At 51.8% G+C, this 10007-nt stretch overlaps 1 long non-coding RNA gene across 1 annotated transcript; it reads left to right on the forward strand.

The window, feature by feature from the left end:
* Positions 1 to 1033: 1033 nt before the first annotated feature.
* Positions 1034 to 3057, forward strand: LOC116859419. Its single transcript, XR_004381150.1, has 2 exons — positions 1034 to 1500; positions 2528 to 3057. It is a non-coding gene; the product is annotated as an uncharacterized LOC116859419 (long non-coding RNA).
* Positions 3058 to 10007: the final 6950 nt, after the last annotated feature.

Consider the following 10007-nt stretch of genomic DNA (forward strand, 5'->3'; position numbering starts at 1 on the left):
GACTTCTCTTCCATAGATAGCAGAACAGGGAAGGCATTCCTGTCAGAGGTGACTCATATCTTGAGTTGTGGAGAATGAGTAAGAGGAAGCCAATTGGGGAAGGAGAAGGAGGGAGTGAGGTGCAAATTCCCTGGAGAGGGACCAACAGCAGTAAAGACACCGAGGGCCTTCCATAGAGTGGGTAGACCCAGGACTACCTCCGGACATGTTCAAAAATGGCAGACAAGAGTGTCCATGAAGACAGAGGGTTTGAGGTCCCAGGGTGGGCAGCCAGCCTCAAGCCGGGGTAGGCGTAGCCAGACATGGGTTGTAGGTGGCTGGCTTTTGTAGTGCGTGGAGGACGGATGTGAAGGAGGCTGGTGTGCAGACAAGGAGACCTTTGAGAGGAATATGTCAATAGCCCAAACCAGGATGGCTGGAACTAAGAAGCCATCCCGGAAGAAGTGGAGAGTGCCCAGAGCGGTATTTAGGAGGGAAGGTGAGACATATAGGACGATGGGTGGGTGGGGGCGCTCCACCGTCACGGGCAATAATGAGGGCAAGGCTCGGCGAGTTGGAGGTGCGTGCTGGGCAAGTCTACTGGAACCTTCCAGCGAGCAGCGGGATGAGGGCGCCGGGGGCCACAAGCTGGGACCTGAGTCGCCTCCTGGGGGCGGCTGCTGACCACTCCCAGCAAAGGAGCTGGTTGGGAAGGAGGGCAGAGGAAGAAGAAAGTGAGCAGGTCTCTCCGGGACGACAAGGAATGGGACTGGGGCGGGCGGGGGAAGAGAAGGGTGGGAGGGGGAGGACCACGCAGACGCGGAGCGGCCGCGGGGAGACCAGCCCCGTGCCGGCTGGGTGGGCCTGGCATTGGCCTCCCCGGCCTCCCCGCGGGGTGCGGGCGGAGCCCGATGGCGCACCGCGCGGGCAGGCGCGGGGAACAGCCTACCCCGGCCGCGGACTCCCCGCAGCTCCCGGGGCTGCCTCGGCCAAAGCCGCCGAAGACAGCAAGGCACCGCGCGGCCGCGGACATCTCCTGCAGCCGGGCGGCCGCCCCGGCCACCCTCCGCCCCCTACCCAGGCTCCCCGCGTGCCCAGGCCGCGCCTCCCCAGCGCCGGGACCTGGCGACGTCACTGCGGCTCTGACGCGCGCTAATGGAGGCACGGGCGGAGGCGGCGCGGCGCGGGTGTCCCCCGGGGAGGTCCCGGTCCTTGCAGCCCGCGGCCGCGTCCTTGGCCCTCCTCCAGGGGAACCTCGATTTTTCCAATCTCAGGAAGGCCGGCTGTCCTTCGGCTACTGATAAGGACGCGACCGCATGGTAAAGATTTTAACAATGCCCGGAAAGACATAGCCGGACCCAAGAAAGAGACTAATAATAGCAGCCCGCTAGAGTTCTGCTCGTGTGCTCAGCGCTCTTACGAACAATAATAACGACAACAACCATAAGAGCCACCATTTATTGAGCGCTTACTCTGTGCCAGGCACTGTGTTAAGCGTTTTGCAGGCAACAACCCTCGGAGGTAAGTACCGTTATTATCCCTATTTTAAGAAAATTGGGGCACGGAGAGGCTAAGTAATTTGCCCCAGGCACACAGCTAGCTGATGTCAGTGCCGGAATTCCAACCCAGGCTGTCGGATCCCATGTAATCCTCATCTCAGCCCATAAGGTCGGGATCATTCTCTCCATCTTAAAGATGAGGAAATTAAGGCACATGGAAATTTAAGTACCTTGCCCAAGGTCACCTAGCTGGAAAATGGATGAGGCAGAAAGCGAACCCAGGGCTCCTCTCTGTCCGCAGAACCCGCGGTCTTGGCCATAGGCGATGCCACTTCCAAACCACCTCCGACAGCCCAGCAGGCTTTGGCCCCGGGTCCCAAGAGGCGCAGCCTCTGCGGGGTTTGGGTGGGTTCCCGCAGCCTCCGATCCCCAGGTGAATCGGACGTTTCCGAGCATCGTCTCTGGACGATGCTCAGCCCGCAGGTGTCTGATAGGGACGCGTCTCTCAGAATCCGGTCGGGACCTGGCGGCGCGGTCCTCAGAAGGGATGCAGCCGGGGCGGAGGCTGCGAGAGGGATCCCTGGTCCCACCTGCAGAGCGGCTGGGTCGCCGACTTGCTCTGCGCGGCCGGCAGAGGGCGCTGTCGCACGCGCTTCGGGTCCCATGATCCCCAAACCCCCGGGCGGCAGCCTCGGCCCTGCGGAAGCTTGGACTCAGAACTCCCCAAGTGGGAAGCTTTCTTACCTGGCGACTGTCACCCCTCTGGCCCCTCATCTCAGCCCTGGGCCTGCTTTCCCTGATTACTCTCCCCCATTTTCTGTGGTCCTGCTATCCCACCGTGGGCCTTCAAGGCTTCCCCAAGTCCCTGCCCCGCTGATTTGGTCTCCTCTTGCTGAAAGGCAAGAACACTGATTTCTCTCCATTAAAAGGCTCACGCGTTTGCAAGGTCAATCTCGGTTTTGTTCCCCCTCTCACGGGCCCTTTGGTGATGTAAAATGGGGATAAATCATCGACTTGGAATAGATAACTGATTTTCTTCTCCAAAACAGGAGGAGGAGCTTGTTTAAGGAAGGAGCAGATTGGTTGAAAGGATCTGTTTTTAATAGCTACTGTGTCTTAAGAGCCTGTTTTGTGCTGAGCCCTTTATTTGTCTTGACTCCTCAATCCTCATGACAACCCTGGGAGGAGTACACCATTACTCTCCTTTTGATAGAAGAGGCCACAAGACTGATAAATGGTGGTCTGGGCATCCGCCAGGAGGATCTGACTTTAAAGCCGTGTTCCCATCCCCAGAATGTACAAGCCGAGCCAACTGAACAGAAGAGGTAAGATACAAACAGAGCAAAAACAACCCAAAATCTACTCTTAGAGTGTTCAGAAATACCACATGTGAATTAGGGACTTTCAATTGCTCCCTCAAATGTGTGAACAGGAAAAAGAAAACCTGAAGGTGCAAAGAGAGAGAATAGGAATAAGGCTTGTAGCTTTCACTTGGAAAAGCATCACTTTCTATGACTGCACTCTGAGGAAATAAAGGTGGTTCTAGGAAAATCTGAAAAATATGAGAAGGGAAAAAAAATGCCTTCTGTGGTTTTTTACTTTAACCAAGCCTCATTTCACTATTTGTGTTTTATTTTTAAATTAACGTAGCTCTCCCCACCCTTTAAATTGGCACATAAATAGCAAAAACAGAAGGAAGGCCAGCTACAAACTTCAAACTTGGTGGGTTTCTCAGGAAGGAGATGCATGACTTGAAATGGAAATGAGGACTGAATGAGGTGCTTTAAATGTTTGAAAGACAGACTTTCCACAAGGAATTTAGATCATAAGCCCTTAGAACGGGAGCTCTGTCTGGGTTTGGGCTCTGTATAGTGTCTAGAATCGGTGAGTGCCCGAGAAATGTGGAAAACGAATCACACTTTTGGTGTATGTCTGCATCATCTAACCCTCTGGGTCACCACTTTGCTTACGGTTTTAGAGTGTGGCTTCTGGGGGATTTTTCCTGTCCCCTGGGTCTTAGTCACACACCCTGCCTCAGACCCCTTATTTTCCCAGAAGTTCGCTCTGGGAATTGAGTCAAGGTGAGGCAATTGTTGTTGATGATGATGTCACTAGGCTTGGTTAAATATAATGACTGCTCAGCTCTGGAGTCACCAACTGGAGGCCTTTCCAAACAGGGAAACCGAGGCAGAAGGGACCTCGGAAGACTTGTCACTTCACAGTTCTGATTCTCTTGCCCTATGTCTTTGAACTACAAGGGCTCCCCTCTTGCCCAACACAAAAGAACCCTGGGCATCCCAGGAGGCTTCTTGGAAATTCTTGGACTTCTCCGACCTTACCTCTCTCTGCTCCTTCCCTCATTTTTTCAGGGCATTCATTCTAGAAACATGCATTGACAGCCCACTGTGTGTAAGCGTTGTGGATGCAGCAGAGAAGCTAACACGAGCTCACAAGCTTACTTTCACCAGTTCCTACCCGGCTCCTGGCCTCATGGCTCCAACGTTCATGCCCCACAATAGTCAATGACTTGCTTCTCTAGGTGGGGACAGTTGCTCAGGCATATCTGACATTCTGGATAGCTCCAGGAGGCCACACTCTGTGACCCCAGGATACCTCCTTGGTGACATCCATTGGGCAGGAGGTTTGGGCCCTGAGATATACCCTCAGAAGCAGGGCCTGGAAACGTACTTGCCCACACTCCTTCCTACCCTTCCCCAGCTGGCATGCCTTCAGCTCATATGATCATTGCGGACGACCTTAATAGCCTGGGCCATATTTATGAAGCATCGGTTACATCAACAACAAAATCCCATAGTGCCATAATACCCCACTGTTCAAAGGACAGTGTTGGCTTAAACAAACTACGGTGACGGGCTGGCAAGTGGATATGTCTTTCAGGTCATTTTGTTATCGCCTTGGGATTGACTGATTCAAAATAATGAGGGGAAGGAAGAACACTAGCCCTGTTTCAGCTTTCCAGATTATTCAGATGGAATAGATTTTCAACATCAACACCCTAGTAAAGACAGAGTGCTTAAGGTATACATTGTCAGTTTTTGTCCTTTTAGAAAATCCGTTAATACTCAATGAGTTGGTCCTCACCCATTCCAAAAAAAAAAAGTGTTGAACCCCAGGGTTCAGGTGATCTCCCTGGGAATCCCTTTAGAGAGTAGACTCCAAATCACATTCATTCTTCTTGAATTTCTCACCCCCTGCCCATGACTGTCCCCTCCCTGCTAGCTAGCTACAGCATCATTTTCTCTCCCCTTGAGGAAGGCAGAGGCCCAGAGATCAGAACGATGCGGGAGTAGTGAAGAAAATTTTCCCTTACCTGATTTGCAGAGTCACTTGAAATCTAGACAACTGTTACATTTGTGCTGTGTCTGTGTGAGTTCGGGGTTGTGCATTTTCTGGCTGATGTCCAAAACGTCCATAACACAGGGGCCTGAGAGACTCTAAAACGAAGGCCCGTCTGTGAAGGACGTGTGTCCACCCGCCAAGTTCTTGGTGGTCAGTGTCTGCACGTCCAGCAGCTGGGTGAAGAGCTTTGGAACCACTGAACATTCCTGCTGGGATCTTTCCAAGCCCTTTTGGGAACCGACAACAGCGCTTGTCTGGGGAAATTAGTTTTGCACTTTCACGGAGTGAGAAATTCCTCAGGGGCATTCTTGTACTTGGGAAGAGAAATCCAACCCAGCTCATTCCTTCAGGGCCCATGCCATTAATAAAACAGGCCGAGTCCGTTCGGTCGGCCCAGCCTGCGGGCCGTGGAGTGCAGGCAGAAGCCGCGGGGTTCAAGCGACTTTCACCTGTGGCTAAGGCCCTCCCCGGACTGGCAAACTTGAGGTTTCAGGGGATCGTGTTACCAGCGTGTAAACACCGTGAGTGACAGCCAACGCTCCCATTCGACCAGAGAGGACCTCAAACCCTTGCTATCTTCCTAGAAACCCTGGCTGCCCAGCCGGCTGCTTGCTGTCTGATGCAACAGTTTGCAACGCTTGGTTCTGGGAGCCGAGCCTGCCGCTGGGCGCTGGGCGCCCTGCTCACGCGCATGCGCGGGCTGAGGCCCGCCCGGGCGGGGCGGGGAAGAAGCTTTTCACCAGATGTGCCGGGGAAGGCGGGGGGAGGCGGGGCGCGGGCGGGCAGGGAGACCTTTGGCAGCTCACGCCGGCGATCTGAGCTTAATTAAACTTCTCCCGAGGCATTGGCTGACTGATTGACCCAGTGATCCAAAAAAATCAGAGAGGCCTGAATCGCCCTGAACGACGGGAGAGAGAAGTTGGGGAGTTGGCTTTCTGTTTTCAGAGCTGGGCCTTTGGATTCTGCCTGCCATCCCCCACCCCAGCCCCACCAGCCACAAATCTATCGGGGTTCCAAGACATTAGGGTGTCAGGCCTCGCTTGTCTGTGCCCTCCTACCGATTTCTCAAAAAGGAAACAACAGTGGTTGAGGGGGCGGGGTGGGGGGGTGGGGAGACAACTTTCTGATAGCGTCTTGATCGGTATCTTCCTGCCTTTTTTCTTCACCCATGTGCCTTAGAAGGTTTTATTGGCAGAAAGCCTCATGGATTATTTTCCAATTTTTTCAGCCTTTCAGGAATTGCCTGCATGGTTTTCTTCCATACCCACATTCCATCTATATTATATATTTTTAATTGACTTCTTTTATTAACTCTCCTTTTTCTCTAAATTAACTTTAAATCGATTCTCTTTTTCTACATAGCCTTGCCCTAAGCAATAACATTAGCGAAACCACAGTTTGACATGTTAGTCACATATTTTAATACACTTGAAAATAAATTCAGAACTGTTCAAATTTTAAAAAAGAAAAATGTGTATGTTAGCTAAAAAGTTTCTTGCCTACTGCATTTGGAGAAAAACTCCAGAGGTAATTAAAAAAAAAAAAATAGCTAACATATGTTGAGTAATTGCCAGTGTCCCAGGCACTTTATTATCTGGCCTTAGGACACCTGAGAAGTGGTGCTGTGAGAAGGTTTGGGTCCTGATACATACCCTTCCATTTTACAAAGGGAAAGTACACAGAAGGGAATTACCTTTGCAGAAGATCACAGAGCCAGAATGCAAATCCTTACTAGCCTCACTCTAGAACCTCTACTGCTGGCCTCTCTGAAACAGCCAAGTGAGTGACCTTTGGAGATCACCCAGGGGTTAGTATAGTCTGAATTTGAACGTAAGTCAGTCTGACTCCAGAACTGAGCTTTTAACTACTGTATGGAACACTTCCCTAGTTCCCCAAATCTCACCTCATACAGCCTTTTAAAATCCGTCTGCCTCCCTTGGAATTCAAAAGGTGCTTCCAAGTTCTTTCTTTCCTCGCACCCTACATCCCCACCCCCCTCCCACTCCTGTAGGGTAGGACGGAGGTTCTCATTGAATGGTTTCCTTCTTTCCTCTGAACTAAAAGCAACCCATAAATCTCTCGTGATATCCATGAGAATCCCTACTTTAAAAGTCTACCCACTCTTCTCCACGGACCATGGCAGTTCCACCTACCAGCATGGTGAAACTACGTTTCCCAGACTGCTATTCTCACCTGGAAAGAGAACAGAAATTCTATGTCAAACCATGTGGCTCCTATTTTGGGGTTGGAAAATCTGGTCACTAGCTTGGATGAAGATTGGTATGCCCGTAGACTAATTCTTCTGGCCCCAGGCAGACATGAATTTCCCAGGCCTCGGTGATGGGGCAAGTTATTTCAGAAACAAAACCTTCAATTAGAGGCATAAATGAAGACTTGGCATAAGACTTCTAGAAGATGGCTGACCCCTGCCCAGGAGGTATATTTTCTTTTCTGCGACTGCCCTTACCACCACCACCCCTTCCCTCTCTTCACTTCCTCTTCCTTCCCTTTCTTCCAGATTCTTCTTTTAATTGTACCATTGTGCCACTCCCTTGTCTCCCCCCTCAACCCCCATGCCCACACCCACTCTTTAACTGTTTAGTATAAAATCCAGCCCACCAGACTGAGGTTTTCTTCGACCCAAATGTTATTTTCAGAAGGAGCCATTGAGGTTGGGGTGTAATTGCAGCGTTGGGCCTGGGCAAGCCAAGCTGAAAATAATCAGTGAGGCAGATGGGGTGGGAAGAGAGTGTGGTGGCCGCTTCCACCAAAGAGCAAGAGAAACCCAATGGAGTGAGTCAGAAAGGGGCAAGTGCCAGGCTGGTCTGCTGGGCTTAAGGCCGGGAGTTCAGTTAAGGGGAAACTGCCCAAGGTTTTGGGACTTTTGACTGAGGCCCGATCCAAGGTGGTTCCTGGCTGCACATCACAAGTCCATATTTCTTATGACAGCCGCTAAGCTTCTCTTGCTCTCATTCAGTTGGGCCGTAGCAACCAGCAGGCCAGATGGGAATTTAACCATCCAGTTGGCTCCCCAGTCTCTAGAGGGGGATTTCTCAGCGTCAGCAGGATTGGCACGTTGGCCTGCATTAGTCTTGGTTGTGGGGGGCTGTCTGGTGCACCGTAGAATGTTTAGCAAGATCCCTGGCCTCTACCCTCTAGATGCTAGTAACACACACACATACACACGTATGAGTCATGACTATCAAAAATGTCTCTAGACATGCCAAATGTCCTTGGGAGGCAAAAAATGGCCCCTAGTTGAGAACCACTGGTCTGCAGTGATCCAGGTCTTCAACTAGATCATGCCACCTGTCCCCACAGTGGCCTCATTGGCTTGCATCACGTCTCAGTGGGCCCTGACAAAAACTACCGGCCAACTCCTATGTCCAATGACAAGTGTTGAATACTTCGAGCTTGAGTGCCTACAGGGAACCAGACACTATCCACTGTTGAGAAGGAAGGGGCAAACAGACAGACATGGCCCCTGTCTTTATAGATCTGACAGGCTGAGTCAGGCGAGACAGACATTCAACAACCCTGAGCATGAGGCACGTAAAGAGAAGAAATGGTGGCGTACCATAAGATCATCGAAGAGGGTTTGTCACATGCGTGGGGTGGGGGAAGGGGGCCAAAAAGGGCTCTTGGAGGGAATAAGGAATGAGCCAGGTGGACATTTGAGGGTGAGGGAACGTTTTGTGGAGTAGGGACAGAGTGTTCAGAAGCCCTGAGTTAAGAGAGAATGTCATATATCCAAGGATCCCAAAGAAGCCTGTCATGAAGCAGGCTGCAGATGGTGGGAAGCCGTCCTCTGCTCTCACCCCCGAACTTACTTCTCTTGTGTTCCTTCTCCGGGTTTCTAGTACAAGCATATACACTTAGGATCGTGTTTAACCATATTTAACCCCCCCACCTTGTTCCCGCTCAACCCCCTCCGTCACTCAGCTACCAAGTTCTGTCAGTCCTACCCCCAGACTCCCTGTCATCTAGCTCCTTGTCTCCATTCCCAGCACCACAACCCTGATGCAGGCTCTCCTCATTACTCAGCCGAATTTATGAAATAGCTTCCTAACGAGTCATCCTCCCGTCTCTACCTCCGAGGACAGAGACAAAGCCCACATCTCTGCTGGGTTAAAACAACCCTGCATGGCTTCCAGAGGCCTGTCAGACAGGCTGCTTCCTCCAGTGACTTTCGTGACTTTCGGGTTCTCTTCATTCCCCGCTCCCAGCATACCTCCCTCCCACTCTTCAGCCACACCAGACCGCCAGCCCCACCCTGTGCGCCCCCCCACGGCTCTGCGAGTTTGCTGTTCTCTTTGTCAGAATCATCCTTCCCCAGCCAAACTCATTTGGGGAATTCCCACCTATCCTTTGAGACCCAGACAAAATGAACTCATTATACTCCCCCACCCCTTCTTAGAAGCCTTCTCTTAATTCTCCCCTCTGTTTTCATTGGGATTTATATATAGCTGCTAGTTTACCATTTGTCACGTTGACCCATAGTTATCTGATTGAAGACATCTCTTCCCCCACCCAGAGGCAGAGGGCCTCCAAGCCAGGTCATGCAGTGTGCACTGCTGGTTGGCTACCCAACACCCACTCTCTCCCTTCCTAAAAGAAGCCAAAGAAATGCAAGGCACAGTGTCTTATTTAGCGTACAAGCTAAGCCACTCTAACAAACAGACCCAGAGTCCAGAGGCAAGCCCGTGTGCCTCAGGGGAAGCTGACCCCATGCCTGGCGCCAGGGGTCGGCCCACTGCCCCTTCCAAGAATTAGTTCAAGAACTTGGGCCTAAACTAATCTGGTTTCCCAATATCAACATCAACAGTGCCCTTCTATAATAACAGAACTCCTGAGTTTTGGCTAAGCAGGTGGCTGGCTCGTAAGAGCTCCTTTTCCCAGCGTCCCTTGTAGCTTGAGGTGGCCTTGAGTCTCACCACAGACTGTGGGCAGAAATGAGTGTACCACTTCTAGGCTGTGCCCTCAAAAGGATTGTGTGTGTGGTTCCCTGACCCTTCCCTAGCCCCTCCCCCTGACTAGGAGGTGATGGAAATTAAAGCAGTCTCCCTGGGGCGCCTAGGTGGCTCAGTGGGTTAAGCCTCTGCCTTTGGCTCAGGTCATGATCTCGGGGTCCTGGGATCAAGGCCCGCATTGGGCTCTCTGCTCAGCCGG

Source organism: Lontra canadensis, unplaced genomic scaffold (genome assembly GCF_010015895.1).
Source record: "Lontra canadensis isolate GAN:19392208 unplaced genomic scaffold, GSC_riverotter_1.0 scaffold154, whole genome shotgun sequence".
NCBI lineage: Eukaryota > Metazoa > Chordata > Mammalia > Carnivora > Mustelidae > Lontra > Lontra canadensis.